This window comes from Lepisma saccharinum, chromosome 13 (assembly GCF_977018435.1).
Source record: "Lepisma saccharinum chromosome 13, izLepSacc3.1, whole genome shotgun sequence".
Taxonomy (NCBI): Eukaryota; Metazoa; Arthropoda; class Insecta; order Zygentoma; family Lepismatidae; genus Lepisma; species Lepisma saccharinum.
Genome location: NC_139241.1, coordinates 58289979 through 58309651, shown reverse-complemented (window position 1 = coordinate 58309651; position 19673 = coordinate 58289979). Strand labels below are relative to the sequence as shown.

General features: G+C 40.0%; 1 protein-coding gene and 1 non-coding gene across 4 annotated transcripts in view; one reads left to right on the top strand and one right to left on the bottom strand.

The window, feature by feature from the left end:
- Positions 1-19673, bottom strand: part of LOC145997321 (proton channel OtopLc-like) — a 228506-nt gene that overhangs the window by 166857 nt on the left and 41976 nt on the right. Inside the window, exon 1 of one of the 3 annotated variants that reach the window (XM_083134234.1) lies at positions 10015-10313. The exons of the other annotated variants lie outside the window; for them this stretch is intronic. The gene's annotated coding sequence lies outside the window, so the exon portion shown is untranslated. Of the gene's footprint in view, positions 1-10014; positions 10314-19673 lie in introns of those variants that run through there. 3 annotated transcript variants of the gene reach the window in all.
- On the top strand, positions 19420-19499 carry TRNAL-UAG (transfer RNA leucine (anticodon UAG)). The gene has a single exon. It is a non-coding gene; the product is annotated as a tRNA-Leu (tRNA).

Genomic DNA, 19673 nt, shown 5'->3' with positions numbered 1-19673 from the left:
ATCTTCTCTTCTATCATCAAGTATGGAAGAAGATAAATAGTATGCAAAAAACAACAACAGATGGCAGTCGTGAGGCAAGAGTGGTGTTTTCCCCATAAAATACTAGAATATTTCCCATATTAGGTTTCTTCCTAGGTGAGAAAATGTTCGAATTTGAAGGAAAGAGTATGAAAAGTTCTCTTCACACATCAGCAACTGATACGCAGTATAATTTTCTTTTAATTCCACGGCGCCCTTTGCTAAGTTATCACCTTTTGCCATGTTGTTTAAATAGATTACATAATCTACGTGTATAAAATAGTCTACGTGTAGAATGTAGACTATCGTTGTTTACGCAGACGCACATCACTGTCTATAAGCACATTTTTAGTAAGATGTATGAAGGTATAAGGGGTGATCCTTTTTAAAGACACCCAAATGTGAACCTCTCTTCCACGTTTTACACCCTGGACTGTATTTTGAAGATTAACGAGGCTCTGGCGTCTGAACTTACAGCCGGGTCTATTTGAGACTGTGATTGTCCCTTCTTCAATTTCATGTTTTCCGCCAGGGGTCCCGGGTTCGAATCCCGACTTGGGCATGGATGTTCTTTGTGAGTGACCACTCATCATGTGATCACTCATCCTCGCCATTAGCCAAAAGTGCAAACTAACCAAAAGTCCCAGACAGTGCTGCCCCCCGTGGCGGAGTGGTTAGCACACAGCGCGCTACGACGCCAGGGATCCCGAGTTTGAATCCCGACCTGGGGAATGGTGTTTGGGAGTAACCCTTCATCAATTTCACCATAGGCTATCATCACTCGTCCTCATCTTTGCGATTAGCCAAAAGTTACAGAAATGAACAAAAAATCTCAGAAATGCGACGTAAAATAACAAAACTGCAAGTACAGTGAAACCTCGTTAATCCTGACCCCGATAAGCCGGACTTCGCTTAATCCGGACAGCCCCCCCCCCAAAAAAAAAACAACCAGAATGTAAGGTTTTAAATGTGTCTAGAAGTCAACAAGAGAACTTCCCAAAGAAAAGGCAGTCAACCACTGATGAAATTCTGTTTCCCGCAGACTTTGTATTGTACTGTATAGTGTATTTAGGCCTATGCCTTTTAAATACACCATAATAAACGTGTTTTGTTGCTATAAAAGGAGTTTTAATGCACTTTCTACTGTTCTTTTAGGTTATTTCACTTAATCCGGACTTTCGTTAAACCGGTCAGCTTATCCCCCCAATTAGTCCGGATTAACGAGGTTTTACTGTACATACAAGACTGTTAATTTCTGCTGTCATACAATTATCGATCGTTTTTCAAAGTATTAACTGTCATACGTGGTTACCGTAATTAATGTAATACGTCGGCTTTCAAAAAAATATGTTTATGGTACAGCAACTGCAATTTATAATCATAATCTGTCTTCATGCGTTATAAAATTTTCCAATTTCAATTTTTTTAAAAAAACTGTCACATTCCTTTTTTGTGTATTAACAAAGACTGTTCAATTTGAACGGTAGTACATGGTTAACTTTACTGAAACTTCTACCAGAGTATAACATGAAACGTTCACTCTCCAGTTATGTTAGGAGTTAGATAAGAACTAACATAATTTGGTGAAATGTGGTTTTAACATAATATTAATGCATTATTATCCCTACTGGTTGTGGCAACATTGGCCTGCGAAGCCAGGCTGAGGTTAATTTCAGTGCACAAACATTCGTTCCTAATATATCATAAATAGTGGTATGGAGAACCAAATCGTACTTAGCTTCAAGAAGACGAGAAATCCGGCAACATCTAAATCGTCACACAGTTCGCTTTGAAAGGTCGTGGAAAAACACTGCATATTGTAATAAGACCCTGTGATTATTTCGCTGTTTCTGCACGGAGCTTTGCTCATCCATGATGTATTCCTTCATTTATCATGCGTGGTTCAAACGTTTAAGCCGCCTATGTGTTATTGTTACACGTTTTCCCTTGCGTCAACTCATGCTCTTTTCTTGCGAGCCAAAAGTATCACTTTGGAACACTTCGCTTTCTTTTAGAACGTTGAAACTGTATGGAAGTCCTTGCAGAAAATTGACATGTTTTAAACAGACATAAGCGTAGATTTCTTTTGGTAAGATTTAGCCCAGATTGCATAAACAAAGTGAACGTTGAGAAACAGGCACTGTAAAATTATCCTATTGTTAATTAATAATTTACCTAAGGTTTTTCTTTTAAGAAATACTCAGGAAGAATGTGGGCTTCAGTCTCAAAAGTTTCAATTTTAATTCACTGTAGTTTAGAAGGTAAATAACTTTTATCCTTGATTTTTACTGTGTTTTTATTTTATTTCCATATTTTATGTAATTTATAATGTATTATATTAATGGTAAAAAAAGTGTTCCCCTGTGCATAGCACCACGCCATGAAGGCGTATAGGGGGTGTGGGGGTAACGCCCCACACTTTCTTGATCCGGTCGTGAGTGGGGGTGATGTGATCAGCATCACGCCCCTGACCGCCTTTACCCCCCAGGGTTTCCCCCAGGTACCCATGTTATTCGACGCTGGGTAGGCGCCGGGGCCGCTTCCACCGTTAGAAAAGTTCCCGGATTTGAACCGGCCGGGGATCGAACCCGGGACCTTGAACATGGTAGTCAGACGCGTTATATTAGTATATATATTCTTTTTACATGGTGGTAAAGATCTGAAATACTCAGTGTAAAGATAAATACGTTGTGCATTCTAATATTTGAAATGTTGTATTCATGTAGGCTATTTTTGTACATAATAGTCAGATATTTTATTTCACTCTCTTCAATTATCATGTATTATTATTACATATAACCCGCTTTATTAACTGTTGTATATACATTTAATTTAGCGTTGACATGTTTTATGTTTATATGCATTTCTGAACAATAATTTTTCTTATCAAACTGTAACTTTACAAAAGCAAAGCAGAAAATGTAGAACACTGTAATTGGGCATTCGCCTGTTGTGTTCAATATGTAATTAAATAAATAAATGCCACCAAAAAAATTAGTTTGAGAAGGTTGACTTGGCTCCGCGTTCTATCTTCTTTCTCTCGTACTCTGTTTCTCTATCTTTCCTTCCAAATTTTCGTTCTTTCTTTCTCTCTTTTTTCATTCTTTCTTCTATCTTATTTTCATATTTTGTTCATCTCTTTTATTTTACTCTCTCTTCTACTTCTTTCTTTCTAACATTTTCTTTTTTCTCTCTAAATCTGTTTATTTCTTTCATTTTCATTCTCCTTCTTTTCTTTCTCTCTATCTTTTCCTCTTGCTCTTTTTATCTCTTTCATTCTCTCTTTTTTTCCATCTTTCTACGTTTCTCTTTCCCTTTTTCTTTGTTTCTCTTTCTTGCTTCCTGTTTTCTATTTGTTCTACTGATTTATCTCCTTCTCGCTTCCTTTCTTCCTCTGTTCTCAACACTCCTTTTTCTGCCTTCTCTCTCTTCCTCTTTCTATTTATCTCTCTTTTTCCTTTCCTATGTTTCTCAGACTGTTTCTTCTGTGTTCCATCTGCGTCCCTTTATACGCCTGGGCACGTGTGCGAGATTTTGCTTTAAATAATTTTGAAAATTTTTCTTATGGTTGGAGTGTGGGCTAGATTTATTTTAAGGTGGGCCACAGCCCACTTTCTCCCCCGTTTCGGCGACGCCGATGGAAATCCAGGTTGGACTAGGCTAATTTACTGTTATGGATAAAGAAAGAAATGCATATACTGAATACTGTCACTACTTCCCTGAAAAAAAAAATAAGAAAAGAATTGTACAATCCAATAGGCCAACCTTTATCACCATTATTGAAGGAGAAATACATGACTAGTGTTTCACGCTACGAAATCAGGAATGATGGATTCGAAAACCAGCCAAGTCAAGGCGGTCTTTTTGCGTTTCTTCCACTGACACAATTTCTTAAGAGAGGTATAGTCTATCTTCTAAGGGACGAAAAATTGTGTAACTGTATTCCACGAGGCTAAGGTCGTTTGAAGGGAAAAGGGGGCGGCCCTTTTCAGTATTTCAATAACAACAATTTCTTAAACGAAGGGACCTTCCAGATGGAGAAGTGGTAACGTTGTCTTGTAATCAAGACGTTCCGGGTTCGATTCCCGGTGGAAGCACATAGTGTACTGGTTCGGATCCCACTTTAAACTGTAGGCCCAGTCTCGATTAGCCTTTCTGTGCATAAAGTGGACTTTAAAGGCAAACTCATTAACTTTCTCAAGGGAGAAAGCCTTACACCTAACCTAGTAAACTAAATATATTTACTCACATTAACTTACGAAAACGTATAAGTTAGTCACTGATAAACAATAATACGATTTTCAGAACATTACACACAGACATAAATTATTTCTAGACAATCTCTTGTTTTCTTGTTATGATTACCGTAAACCGAACAGATAAGTTCTTACAGTAGATAACATGCTCTAAACAAATATATATATATATATATATATATATATATATATATATATATATATATATATATATATATATATAAGATACACTAAGTTATGTTGTAATTTTAGGATCATCCCTGATTGTCGCGATTAAACTCGTAAATATGAATGCTATATACGGTGTCGTAATTTAGGGGGGGGGGCTGTCTTGCTTGATCCCCCGGAATGTCTTAGAATATAAATAAAAACATCACGATTATAGCCACTATACGGCGTACGCTTTTAGAAGGAACATGAGTTCAGCCAATACGCAGCCAGTGCTGTCGCACTGTTGCCAAACCAACTGCTAGCGGAAGGAAAACGCAGAGAATTCGTTGTGTCCAATATTCAAATTTTTATATATATATTAATGCATGCACGTGATATTTAAGTACAATGAAATATATAGAGAATAATTCTACACAGAATTATATCATACCACTGCAGCATATAAGAGAAACTCTTACCTGAGAGAAGTTTGAAGGTATTTATTATAGAGGAACTGCAAGGTCATCATCATCACTCTCGTTTCTGTTTTCTGGCATGTTTCCCAGAAGATTTGAATAGGGGTTCGCCGATTTCTGTGGTAGATATTTTACCCTGTATTATAATACGCAACACACACCAAACGTTTTAGCCGTAAGTTCTCGACTCTGAGAAAACACTGTTTCAGCACGCACTTCTTGCGAACGCCAATTCCTTGAAGTAAGAATAAGCTTTAAAACTAAGATTTCTGTCTTGTGAACGTAATACGAGTATTTTACCCTTGGTGCCTGTCAGTGGCGAAGCTAAGGCGTAAATACTGGGTAGGCTGAAAAATCTGCTTATATTTTTTTATACAGCGGGTCCATGCGTCGATTCTTGTTGGTCGCAAAAGTATCAATTACTCTTTCCTTGAAGCCTTGATCAATAGAAACCGTTTTTTTTTTTCAATGGCTATTGTTCTGAGAGAACTTAATCTTTCATTTTTCATTGAATTACGGAAATAATTTTTTACTCTCTTGAGGGTACTCATACTTCTTTCGGAGGAAGCTGTTGTAACAGAGAATGTCAAGACCAACTTGATAAGTTGTGTTACTTCTTTGTAGATTGTTTGAAGATCATTGCTAACTTAGGTATTTAGAAGGTCTGCAGGAGGTAAATGCTTTTCTTCATCAGCATAGATATTCTATAAGTCATTTTCTAATCGTTCTTTGTTGAAAAATGGATATGTGGACAGAAGGTTATTTAATTTCATCACAGGAAAATGTAGTTTACATTCCCTAAAGCTATTTTGGTCTAGCAATTCAACAAATTTTATCTTTTCAAAATCTCCAAAACGTATTTCCATTTGTACAGTCAGTGTGTCCAAGATTTCGTAGGTTAAGCATCTGAGAGCCACGAAGTCTTGTTCACTTACATTTATTTCACTGCAAATCCTCTTAGAATTTTCAACACATAATTTCACAGTATTATATTTTTATAACATAAATACACTATGTGACACACACACAAACACACACGCGCATGCACTTGAATTAAATTAACATTCAACAATGTAGCACGTGAACGACGGACTTTGCACAAGAAGACTAGAAGCACAAAAGTTTGTTTCTGAGGCTAGCCGCTTTCACCCAGCGAATCGGCACTCCCCTCCCCTTACCCTCCGTTCCCACCTACACAGAGCTCACGCTGTAGCTGCCTTTAAACGCGAGGCTTTTCGTCAAAAGCCTCACAGTTCGGCCCGAACGCGCTCTCGTCTTTCTGGCCTGACTGACGAGATATGTGGAAGGATCGGCGGAACCAAACGTTCGGATTACATAGTTTAATTCGTTTTAACGAACTTTGATTGTTACAGGGTACAAGAACATTTTAATTTCAACATTTTTTGGGTAGGCTGAGCCTCAAAAGCCTCATAGGAGCTTCGCCACTGGTGCCTGTACTACTGGTACTAGGTTTCGAGAACGACATTATTAATTTGATTTGATTTGCTTTATTTTACTTCGCTTTTCTGTCACTTTTGGCTAATTACGAAGATGGGAATGAGTGATGATATAATGAAATTGATGAAGAGACATTCATATACATCCATGTCCAGGCCAGGATTCGAACCCGGGACACATGGCGTCGTAGCGCGATATGCTAACTACTCCACCATGGCGCCGGCGCGACATTATTAAATAACACTCACGCCACACACACACTATTCCACAAGTATCGAACACAAGGGCTGTATTTCACAACGCGCTACAACGCCAGGAGTCCCGGGTTCGAATCCCCGCCCGGGCATAGGTGTTTGTAAGTGTCCCTTCATCAGAAACGAAGTAAAATAAATCGATCAATAAGGCCTGTATTGAATCCTCTCACAACTGTTCTTCGTGGCGTACGAATAAAATTATCTTACACTGCCCTTGTTACGAAAACGCTGAACTCAAACTGACTTAACTGACTCGGAATGTTCCTGAACGCCCACGACAATGAAGGGTCATTGTGCATATTCAGCCGAATTTAACACCCATAGCTTTACCAAGACACAACAACTCAGCAGGGTCAACACGGTGGCAACGAAAAAACAACAAAGGGAACACGAAAGGAAAAGGAAAGGGTCATTCTATGTGTGTAGGGACGTGTTGTTTCTTCGAGAAACGATAACTCCGGCTGTAGGAGACGGAAATTCATGGGACTTGTGGACAGTCATGTTCAAAATGTCGTGTCCCATTTTATGATGAACCTTAAAGTGGCGAGTTTTATGAAAACTTTTTGCGCGCAAAAAAATACAGAACACGGCGTTTGGCTTCCGGGAACTTTTCTAACGGTGGAAGCGGCCCCGGCGCCTACCCAGCGTCGAATAACATGGGTACCTGGGGGAAACCCTGGGGGGTAAAGGCGGTCAGGGGCGTGATGCTGATCACATCACCCCCACTCACGACCGGATCAAGAAAGTGTGGGGCGTTACCCCCACACCCCCTATACGCCTTCATGGCGTGGTGCTATGCACAGGGGAACACTTTACTTTTTTTTACTTTACTTTACTTTTTTACGGCGTTTGGCTTGCGCGCCGCAGTTTCCTAACTGTACAACGTTGCACTCCTGCCATTGGCTGGCCGCCACGCACACCCTCTGCGTGGCTCCGCCCGATATCACTTCTAAATAAAATCGTGCGTCGTATAGTTGAATTGATGTATGCTAAGATACGTTAATCGGGATTGGACGTACTTGGATCCGAGCAATGGTGCCTCCACCGGAAATCGACCTCAGGACACCTTGATTAGAAAGCGGCAGAGTTGCCAGAACACCATTGGCGGAGGCTCAGGAAAATATAAGCGGAAGAAGCGAGAGAGAAGTGGTGTCGGCATACAGATTCTATCGGTGGACATCACCGCTATGATATTGTCTTTCTAGCACAGAAAGGCACAGGTCCCGGATTCGAATCCCAGTCTGTGCTTGGGTGTTCTTTGTGAGTGTTCCTTCATCAATTTCATCATATCATCACTCGTCCTCATCTTCACAGTTAGCCAAAGGTGGTAGAAATGCAAAGTAAAATAAACCAAATCAATCAATATTGCCTTTCTCTTTCTCTTTCATTTTTTCTTTCTTCCTGTCCCATTCTCTTTATACCGTTCTCCATTTCTTTCTATGGTTCTCCCTTTCTTCCTTTATTCCTCTGCGTTTTCCTATTTCTATCGCTTTCTCTCTGTGTGTGATTCCTGACCTGCCACGAATGATTCTGTACATACCTCTAGAGCAGTTATTCTCAAGCTTTCTCAGTCCAGGACCCACCTTGAAGGATATTACACTTCATAGGATCCATAAGCATGGGCGCCGGCAGAATTACTTGTAGGGGAGTGCACCCAGTTTATAATCATATTTTTGCTAACATCGAGTACTTTAAGAAGCTCTCTTTTATATTATACATACTTCATTGTGCAAAAGTAAATATGTAATTTGAAAGACTAATTTACTCTAGCCTAACATGTAATTAAACACATATGCTGAAATTGATAAAAACATATATCTTTTTTTACTCACCGAACTAATGTCACTAATGTGCGCAATGGTAGAGCGCGAATAACATGAATGTAGAGTTTAGACTACGGGGAGCACGCTTTGAATTTAAATTGCTAAAACAATATATCTTAGTAATTTAAATGTAATAGGTTTTAAAGACAGAGTAAATACATTTTCGAGCGCGACCGCGACCCACCAAACCCCCCTTCGGGACCCAGCAGTGGGTCGCGCCCCGTAGGTTGAGAAACGATGCTCTAGAGCCACCGGTAAGAGAGAAAGAAAGATAGACAGAGAGAAAGAAGAAGCGAGATAAAGAGAGAGAGAAAGAAAAAGCGAAAGAAAGAAAGAAAAAGCGAAAGAAGGAGAGAAAGAAAGAGAGAGAAAAAAGCGAAATAAAGAGAGAGAAAGATCAAAATAAAGAGAGAACGAGAGAGAGAAAGATAATGTGAAATAGAGAGAGAGAGAAGAAAAACTAAATAAAGAGAGAAAGAAAAATCGAAATAAGGAGAGAGAGAAAGGAAAAACAAAATAAAAAGATAAAGAGAGGAAACAGAGAATGGGAGAGAGAGAGAAAAAGAGAAAAGCAAAATAAAGAAAGAAAGAAAGAAAAAGCGAAATAAAGAGAGAGAGAGAAAAAAAAAGGAAAAGCAAAATAAAAAGAGAAAGAAAGAGAGGAGACAGAATGGGGATAGAGAGAGAAAAAATAAAAAGCGAAATAAATAAATAAATAAAGAAAAAGCGAAATAAGGAGAGAAAGAAAGAGAGAGAGAGATAAAAAAGCGAAATAAAGAGAGAGAAAATAAATAGAGAAAGAAAAAGCGAAATAAATAAAAGGAGAAAGAGAGAGAAAGAAAACGCAAAATAAAAAGAGAAAGAAAGAGAGGAGACAGAGAGAGAGAGAGGTGGAAACAGAAGAAGAGAGATATAGGGATAGGGAGGGATAAAAAGAACGAGGGAGAAAAAGATAAATGTACTGAAAGAAAGAGAAAGAGAGAGCGTGAGGAAAATAAAACGAAACAGAAAAAAGGAAGATATGTAAAACATAACCAACAAAAGTATGCATTAAAAAATGTATATTGTAAAGGTGCGGAAGAAATGCGAAAATCTCGTTTTTTCTGTCTTTTAGTTTGAGTTCACTTGAAGCACAAATAGGCTAATCGGAATTGGCCCTACAGTTTAAAATGGGATACGAACGCTCTTCCTGCCTTCACCGGGTACCCTTTTGATAGTATTAACATATTAGGATAATGGCAATATGCATTATCCTTCATCTGTCCATTCTGCTAATTTGCAATAGAAATTCGATTGTGTTGCGCGACCCTAAATATTATTCGAATGTCCTGAAATTATACATAAATAATAATTATGAATATTGTAAAAAGAAATGAGAAGGTGAGAAGATGATTTTTTAAAATCATTTTTTGAAACATACTAACATCCGAAGACCTCTTAATTACAAGTCGACGACGTTACCACTACGCCATCGGGGAGGGCCGTTAAAACCCAGACAGAACTGTTTCCTCATTCCAGGGACGGCGGGGTTACCCCCCAAGGTACTGCCATTACTAAACACTAATTCATTGTTACTTACCTCTCAATACGAATGCCGAGACTGTACCTTGCAGAAGGACTGAACAGGGTGGTGTATACTTTTGTTGTAGAGACAGCCGCGACAGTGACGTCAAACTACCCCGTGCTCGTCCAGCGCCAATAGAATGACGCGGAGAGGTCCAACGGGGGATCCAGAGAGCGCGCGAAATGTCCTGAAGCTAGGCTCGATTCTCTTGAAGTTTCCCTCGCCCGGGTTTCGACACAAGACGCGGTCACAACACAACAACCACCAGACTTCTCGCCACTTCGACTGACGAACTCACTCTTTCACTTTCTTTTGCTCGCGCCGACTGAAGACCACCAACGCGAGGAGGATGCCTTTGCCTTTCCAACCGGCCATTGGACTCTCGGATCCGTGACGTCACGTGATCCAGTTTCGACGTCACAGAGGCGTCTTGGTCTACTTCCTGCGGCTCTTTCGGTGATTTCCTTTGTGGGTTGCGAATCTGAAGGAATGGATCTTCGGTAGCCAGTGGCGGCGATTGGGTTCCAAAACCGGTGGGGGGGCAAGGACAGTTTAGATAAGGTTTTGCATAGTACTGGGGCAAAAGTGGCAAAAAAGGGGGGCCACTGCTCCCCAACCCACACTAATCGCCGCCACTGTCGGTTGCTGTTCGTTGGGTTCTCCGAAACTGCAATTGGGTCCAAGCTTCTTGCATTAATTGAACAGTGGCATCAACGTTACGTCATATCTACGCAAAATTGTTTCGAAAATAAAGTCTAACTTTATAGTATAGAGTTGATCCACAAACATAAGTACCTACATTGATAGGTATCATATTACTCATAAACTTAAAAATTTGTTTCAGAAGAAACTGAAAAGGAAATAAATTGTATAAAATTCCAGGAAATTAAAATGTTGAGATATTTCGAGCAATTTTTTAATATTTCTTTTAAAAAATCTAAATGTACGAAATTATAAATTATATTGTAATTGTTAATTATGAAGTATATATCGATATACACATTGAGATATTATTATTATTATTATTATTATTATTATTATTATTTGGAAACTGTTGAAAAACAAATATAATGTAATTATTAACCGGTTTACATCTTGACGGTATGGACTTAATCCACAGACAAATTAGAAGGTCTTAAATTCTTCTATTACAATAATGTTACTTAATTCATAAGTTCATATCAACTATTTCAGAATGTATTATGTTAAGAATAAACTGAGAAAAGGAAGTAAATCGTTTAAATTTTCGAAAAATGAAAATATTTGGAAAAAATAATTTGAAAATTAAAAATCTGAATTACATAATGATAAATTATATTGTAGTTTTTAATTATGTACATTGAAATATTTTTTATAAATTATTGGAAACTTGATAAACTGTTTAAAAACAATTATAGATCCAGTCCCGATTGACCTATCTGTGCAAAAAGTGAACTCAAAATAAACTTCGCCAAACACAACAGCCTTTGGAATATTATTTTTCAAGTTCTGGCTTCTTCTGAACATTAAGCCACCTCTGGCGTAACCGAAGTTTCCGGATTCGAATCCTGGTCCGAGCATGAGTATTCATTCTCATCTGTGTCTCCCTTCATCAGTTTCATCCTATCATCATTCGCCCTCATCTTCGCGATAAACTAAAGAGGCAGAATAACGACGCAAGCTAGCAACAGATGGTGTAAACGGTATGCAAGGTTGTGCTTGCACCCCTCATTCCGTCTTAATGGAAAATATAGAAAATAACAAAACAATAACAGAAGCTATTAGCAAGTTTATCTCAGAAACACTAATCGGGACTGGATTTACAGTTTCAAAGTTAGATCCAAACAACTGTGCATCTTTTGCCCAGGATTAAACTCAGGACCAGTGTTGTAACACGAATGGAAAAATATCTCTTGGTGCAGGGAAATTGAAGTAAAATTTTAGATTAACAGGAAAGAGAGAAATGTTAGGAAAATTTTGAAGATATTCGACCTGCTCTTACAAGTGTGAAATAAGTGTTCCTTTTATTTTCCATCGTCAGGTAATATTAACCAAAAAATATACTACAATGATTTTGTTTACACCTCTCTCAGGAACGCCCAATATATTTCCACTAAGCACTAAGCAAATGCTATCTACTATCATAGAAATTTTCGTATATTTTTGGCAATGTGTACAATTTGTTATCATTGATTTTCTTGTTATTCTCTCCTAATTCTCATTCATTCAGTCATCCCAGTATTTCTGTAATTTTATGTTTTCAGTGTTACCAATGGAATAAATACCAATAAGATGGATTTAGTTTTGCAATTTCTGTTTTTCTGAAAAGGAAAATTTTGTTCGTAGGAAGAGGAAATTTTGCCGGCTGGTTGTGGCAACACTGTCCAGGACTCCTTGTGTATAAGGTGATATCGGTACTACTACACCAACGGTGAAGCCTTAACTAAAGCTATGTAAGTAAATATGTTTATATTTTCTGTACTTTACACATAGGTATATAATCTAACAGGTGAAGGTAAATACAGGGAAATCATATATTTTATTTTCATAAACATTAATCACGTACTGTTACTCGCATTACATCGATTAAATAATTAAATAATAATGTAATAAAACAGAACGTTCTTTTAATTGAGTCATTTACGTTTTCCAAATTAAGTTAAGTGATTTAATCTCATACTTGGAGCAAACTCCAATTATTTCAACACAGATTCTACCACTCTTAAATAGTTAAATCTACAGTATGATATCAGGCTTGATTATATCGTTGATATGACCCCGGGTAGTGAGACGGGCGTGATAGGATGCCATATCTATTTTAATTATACGTTATCTTATTTTTGGCATTTCAAAACGAACTCGATGCAGGAAATATAACGCACGCCCCTTAGAATATTGTGGAGACGCAAAGACAACAAAACATCGTTCTTCACACGGACATTGCTCCTTGTCGGTCGTGATCCCTTGTCCCCTCCGTGGAATGCAGACGCTGCACTCTTCTGTCGGCGTGTGCCAGATAAGCAGCTATGCACGCGGCGGCAACGACCCTAAAGAACAAGGGAGAAGGAACCAATATTCAAATACAAATCTCGCTCGAAATTGTACTTTATCTCTCCTTCCTTACTGAATGAATGGCAATCAGTGCGGGCGCAGGATGCGGTCTTTCGGGGGCACCCTGCTCTGGTATGCCAGAATGGGGTTCACGACTTGTGAGTTGGGTTCTGTGAATTGATGATGAAAATAATTTGTATATCAGAACCGCTCTGGAAAGCCAGAACGGAATCCACTGTGACTCCGAGATTATGCATGCCTGTCTCACTGTCCGGGGAACGTTATTGAGAATGTTATTAAAAATGTTATTAACACTGTCCTACCATGTAAACATAAGAGTCGAAATCAGAAACCGTACAAATGGAAAATGTTATATTTACACTATTCACAAATGGTTTAAAAAAAAGAAAAAAATAGAATTTACACGCAATGTAATGTTACTCACGGGGTCATAATGTATTGTATACACCAATTATGTCATGTATATATTCCTATGTATAGCATTGCAATTTATTATTATACCTATTATAAAATGCAATCAAATTGTAATAAATAGAGAGAATAAAGTTGGGGGAACCGTCAAATTCGGACCAACTGACGTCCTGGTATATTTTTAGGAAACAGCACAATAAGAGCATACCCTCGAATATATGCGGTAGGAGGCGGGCTTACTTCGGGGGTTACGCACTTTATGTAAGGAACTTTTTTTTTTTTCAAATCTATTAGCTGGTTAATGAACTCCCGCCTAGCCTTATGGTTAGTGCTCTTGCCTTCTGGTACGATTCCCGGTAGGAGCTCCAAATGACCCAGCACCGTGAGGACAATTGAAGAGCAATAAAACTTACTATTGGACCCCGGTCTCTTAAGCCAAGTCTTTTTTTCCTTTTTATCTGATTAATGAAATGATCGAAATTGTTTTCTGCTACATACGCTATACATTAATGAATTCTTGCAAAACAAACTTCCTTTTTTCACATATTTGTTTAATATTAGCAATATATAAAGCAAATATGATTTGAAAGTCGTTGCTACGCCACTTCTTCCTTGTGAAATTGCTGTACACGTAGTTCCGTATATAATTGATAGATGGAGACACTGAACGCCACCATGGTTTATTGCGGAACTACAGGCACTTGGAAGGTTTCATCGAAGGCCTCGTTTCAATTTATCGCTAATGTACAGTCTTCCAAACGCGTTGTATTTAAAATATTCCTTATGTAAGTATGTACTTGAAAGGGGGGTTAGGGAATCCAGGCACATGTAAAACTATTTGTTAATTCTGAATATAAATAGCCAAGAAATGTTTGGTTTCAATGTTAAAGTTATGTGGTATTTGTATTCGATTATAGGATAGATAGGTTTGAAAATCAGTTAGTATTAATACAGGGTCCGGCGGAATGAATAGCCTGATTTGAGTCAAGTAGTACGGCGATGCTGTTGCGCCTGCGCAACGACGTATGTGCGCGCTGCACCAGCGATGCCAACCCTAGCATAATGGTGCTAAACCTAGCATAATTTAACCGTATTTGGCACCTAGCACTCTGTGTTTGGCATAACAGCCAAATCTAGCATAATCTTAGTCTGTGGCATAATCTGCAACGTCGGTAGATATTGACCTCAAAGGAAAGTGCTCTGAAGAAGTAAAAATAAAAGTAACTGCACATCTTTATTTCAGTAGAGGACATATTTCCAACAAAAGAGAGTAAACCGGCCCAGGGATCCCGTTCCCCACCAACGCCTTTCATCTCTTCCGCCTCTTCCTGCCATAAAATCAAAAGTTTGTCCTTTCTCAGTACCGACACACGGGGTTCCACAAGGTAGATAGAGATGGGGTGCCATTTGCCCTGGCTGTATTTTCGCAAGGAATGTTTAGTAGAAAGTTGGATTGACAAGTAAAGCTCATGTGCCGCTCTCCATTGTCGGCAAATTTTGACCATCTATGTCTTCAGCTTGTGTTCGGTTCGGTTCGGTCGGCATCTTACAATTTCGGAAGCCGTCTCCCGCGGCGTGCGTGCGTCTTTCAGTGTATTTTTGAGTGTATCTGTGATTGTTTTTCCTGCTTAATTTTTTTTTTTGTAAAATATATTCGGAACAATTTCGAAAAAATGAGTACTAATAGCAAAACAAGTAACTGTGAAACTCCCGAAAAGAAAAAAAGACCGTGGAGATTTAAACCAGAAATGGGAGTCGTATGCTCAGAAATATAGAAAGGATTGGGAAAGAGGCGGTTTTTATTTGTTGGTTTGGTGAGTACCCTTTCTCCTTTCCTTTTTCTTTTTTTGAAATAATGTTAGTTTACATAGAAATGCATTGTATGAGCATTTGAAAGTTGTAAAAAACTAACACAAAAGTGTGTGTGTCTAGCGGGGTGTTATTGGAGGGAAATGGGTTAATACGTCCTTCCATATAACGCAAAAAATGCAGTACTATATGAAAGATATTTGTGAATTATATCATAGATTATACACCTCCCTCCGGCAGTAATTGAAAGGTAACGACGCTTATACTGTGTCTTGCCATCTTCCCTCTCCCAATCTGCTAGAAGAGATACGTGAAGAAGTATTACAAATTTACGGAGCATTTACTTTACAAGCGCCCTAGTTCGACCCTTGGTAAGGTATGGACATGTAATTATGTTTTTATTCCATCCCATAGTCCATAACCATTTCATCAGTTCTTCATCCACCCTCATTGTCTCTCCCAGAGACCCTAAGGCAAAAAAGCGACTTAAAATAAATAGATCTTAGGGTGGGATACAATATAACATCTGAAAATAGTAATAAAATATATTGTTAATAATAATAATAAAATTATAATAATAATATTATTGCCCTAGCACAACTGGGTGGCGTTCTAGCATAATTTCACAGTTCGAACAGCACTTTTCGTAGCTGAGGGGTTGGCAACGCTGCGCTGCACTGAGGAAGGACTGCCATTTGTAAGTATGGCCTTGTGGAGTTCGGAACATCGAGCATTCGCCGTTGAGGCGTATTTAAAAAATAACGAGTCTCCAATCACCGTGCAGCGGCTCTATCGTCGCCATTTCCAGGTTGGCCGACATCAGAACGTCCCGGATCATAGGATGATTGTACGGTGGGCGCAACAATTCAGGACTATTGCATCGTGTGCAAAAAAGAAAAGCCCGGGGCGACCAAAGACACAACGGACCCAGGGGCGAGTGGAGGAGGCCCGTCAAGCACTGATCCGAAGTCCTCGGCGTTCTGCTGCCAGACATGCCTTGGCGCTAGGAATGTCAGATCGTTCCCTGCGGCGCATCATCCATGAAGACCTCCACTTCCACCCCTACAAAATGCAGGTCGCACAGTAACTAACCGAACAAGATAAACATGCCCGACGAACCTTTGCGTTGCGTTGCTTGGAACTTTTAGCAGCCGAGCCGCAGATGCGAAACAACATACTGATCTGCACGGTGGTGTCAATAAACAGAATGACAGATACTGGGCGCTATTTAATCCTCGTTGGCTGCATGAGCAACCCCTGCACAGTGAACGTGTGACAGTGTAGGGCGGTGTGGCATCGTTTGGCATCATCGGTCCATATTTTTTTTAGGATCTTCATGGACGTGCGGTAACGGTTAATAGCGATCGCTATGTCCAAATGTTACATGACTTTCTCCTTCCAAGGGTGAACAACGACATATGGTTTCAACAGGACGGGGCAACAACCCACACGGCCCGCCGGTCCATGACTGTCTTGCGGCGTCATTTTCCTCGCCGATTGATTTCCCGATTTGGGGATATTCATTGGCCATCACGGTCGCCCGATTTGACTGCCCCTGACTTCTTCTTGTGGGGCTACCTGAAAAGTCAAATGTACGCTACACGTCCTCATACCGTGGCTGAACTGAAGGCAAGGATACGTACAGCTGTGGAGGCCATCCCATTGGACATGCTGGAGCGGGTGATGCGAGCTTTCGTTCCCCGCCTGGAAGAATGCGCTGAACGTGATGACGACCATCTGTCGGGCGTTATCTTCAAAACAAAGTAAAATGGCATATATGGTATGTAATGGCATCTATTATTCTTTGTTTTCAATGTGTGTTTCAATAAATTATTCGATTTGTTTCGACGTTCTATCCTTTTTATATCCTACTATTCATTCTGCCGGACCCTGTATATGAAACTTTCTAACTTAGTTACATGTAGTACCTATTTTAGGGTGAGCAGGATAGGGTGAAGCTACCTCCCTTTCTGTTGCCGAGTGGCACATCGCGCTGCGACGTTAAGGGTCCCGGGTTCGAATCCCGCTCGGGCTTGGTTGTTTGTGAATGTCGATTCATCAATTTCATCACTCATCCCCATCTTCGAAAATTAGCCAAGAGGCACAAAATGCGAAGTAAAATAAACTAAATCAATCAATCATTCTCACCTGACGAGTTGATAGGTACCTGGGCTTGCTTAGCGTTAGCTTCCCGGGGAATGAGTCCTGCTAGAAAGGCTTAAGATATGTGTCATTTGTTATTTTTACGCTGTTCCTAATTTGTGAGTTCATTGTGAGTGTGAACGATGATAAAAGAGTATACTCGATGAGACGATCATGTACCGGTCGGGATTCGAACCCAGGTCCTGCAGCGTTGAGATTAATCAGGCACCGAAAGACGTGTAGGGATGGTGACATGACAATGCCTAGTTCTTGTCACTAGTCTCAACAATAAATACGTGTGACGTCACAAACGTTCACAGCAGCGCAGAGAAGCCATTGAGGGAGAATGGCTTTTCTCAACAAAGTTTTTTTTGTTTATTGTTTCGTATCAATGACCCGCCCTCGAAAATGATTTGATTCGTTTTACTTTACCTCGCTTTTATGCCTCTTTTGGCTAATGGCTAAAATGTGGAAGTAAGGTGATAAGATGAAATTTGTGAAAGGCCACACGTGGACAAGACACAACACTGCCCCGACAAAGGAGTATACTAGCAAAATCCAGACGCCAGAGATTCACTCGTCTGCAAAATGTAATCCAGAGTGTACAGTCACGGACACTGTCGGCTTGTAACGATTCCATTGAAAGTCAATGTATTAATTACAAGCCAGCAGTGTCCGTGACTGTACATCGTGGAAAGGATAATGATGTTTAATCGGGTGTTCTCAGGCATAATGCTTTGGGCGGCGGTTGCGGGACGGCATAGGTTCGATCCCGGGTTCAGTCTCCTGGAATTTTCGGCTACAACGACGTCCTATAACGGCTGGGGTTTGGTCGGGCCGATCACCCGTCCCCCTAGTCTGGCTGCAGATCTTCACGCCCCATTGGTGGCCCGCGTGGGAGGGAGGCCAGCAGTCGGTAGGTAAGCCAGGGCCCAATAGCCAATGGGCTCTAGCGTTATAGGGTTAAGGTTACAGAGTCTGAACAAGACCTTGCTAGAAGGTTGAAACGTAACTTTTAGTTTATGTTTCAAAGTAAAATAAATTCTGCCTTGGTCAGCATTAAGTTTTTGATGATAAAGGAGACGTTTTTCCACTTTATAAATAGTACAGAGCTCCTCTACAAATCTCCCGAGCACACAGTGCTCCCCCTGTGAATAGCACTACGCCGTGAAGTTGTATACGGGGTGTGGCGGTAACGCCCCACACTTTCTTGATCCGGTCGTGAGTGGGGGTGATGTGATTAGCATCACGCCCCTGACCGCCTTTACCCCCTAGGGTTTCCCCCAGGTACCCATGTTATTCGACGCTGGGTGGGCGCCGGGGCCGCTTCCGCTTCCATCGTTAGAAAAGTTCCCGGATTTTGAACCTGCCGGGGATCGAACCCGGGACCTTGAGCATGCTCCCGAGCACACTCGATTGCTAATGAAACGTTCTTCAACTCAAGGCTTATTTGTTTATTTATTTTGTTACATTTACACACAACAAGAAGATTACAGTGACAATGAAAACCGCACCAACAAGAGAAAGAGAAGAAAGTCGATTTATGGACTAGCTCTGTGCAATTCATGAAGTGATAGTAATAGTGGTTTAATATTGGCAAATAAGTAGGCTACTTTTTGTCGGGTAAGATATTTTGGCTATTTACCTTTCAGTGGGCCTAAAGTGATAACGAATACTCAAAGACTTAGACTATAATGTTAAAATTTCATCTTCATGTGCCTAATAGATTCTGTGAAAAAACGAACACCAAATGCCGATAATTAGACTAAGATAGTCCTAATAGGCAATTGAAATTCCCCTTACGGCAACCCCAAATAAATTAGTCTGCACACGCCTTTCAGTTAAATTTGCACGGACTGGTTGACCAGTCCCCATCCCGACGCGCATAACCCCCTATCCCCCCACTCTGTGTGCCGTGTGTATTGTGTAGGGACTGAAGACTCCACCTAGCAGAAGGAATATTCACTTTCCCGTAAAGATTCCAACAGCGCTCTTGTTATTCGTGCAGGTAGCGTGGCCGAGCGGTCTAAGGCGCTGGTTTTAGGCACCAGTCCGAAAGGGCGTGGGTTCGAATCCCACCGCTGCCAGTAATTTTATATGCGCCTAAGTTCTTCGGACAGTAGCTTACGTGAAGGCATAATCGGTAATGATTTCCCTGAGAGACCAAGAGAAAAACAAATTATACCAGCTCTATTAAGTGAAAGAAATATCAATTAATGAAAGGCAAAAATTCACACTCTTATATACTTCACACGTTTCAT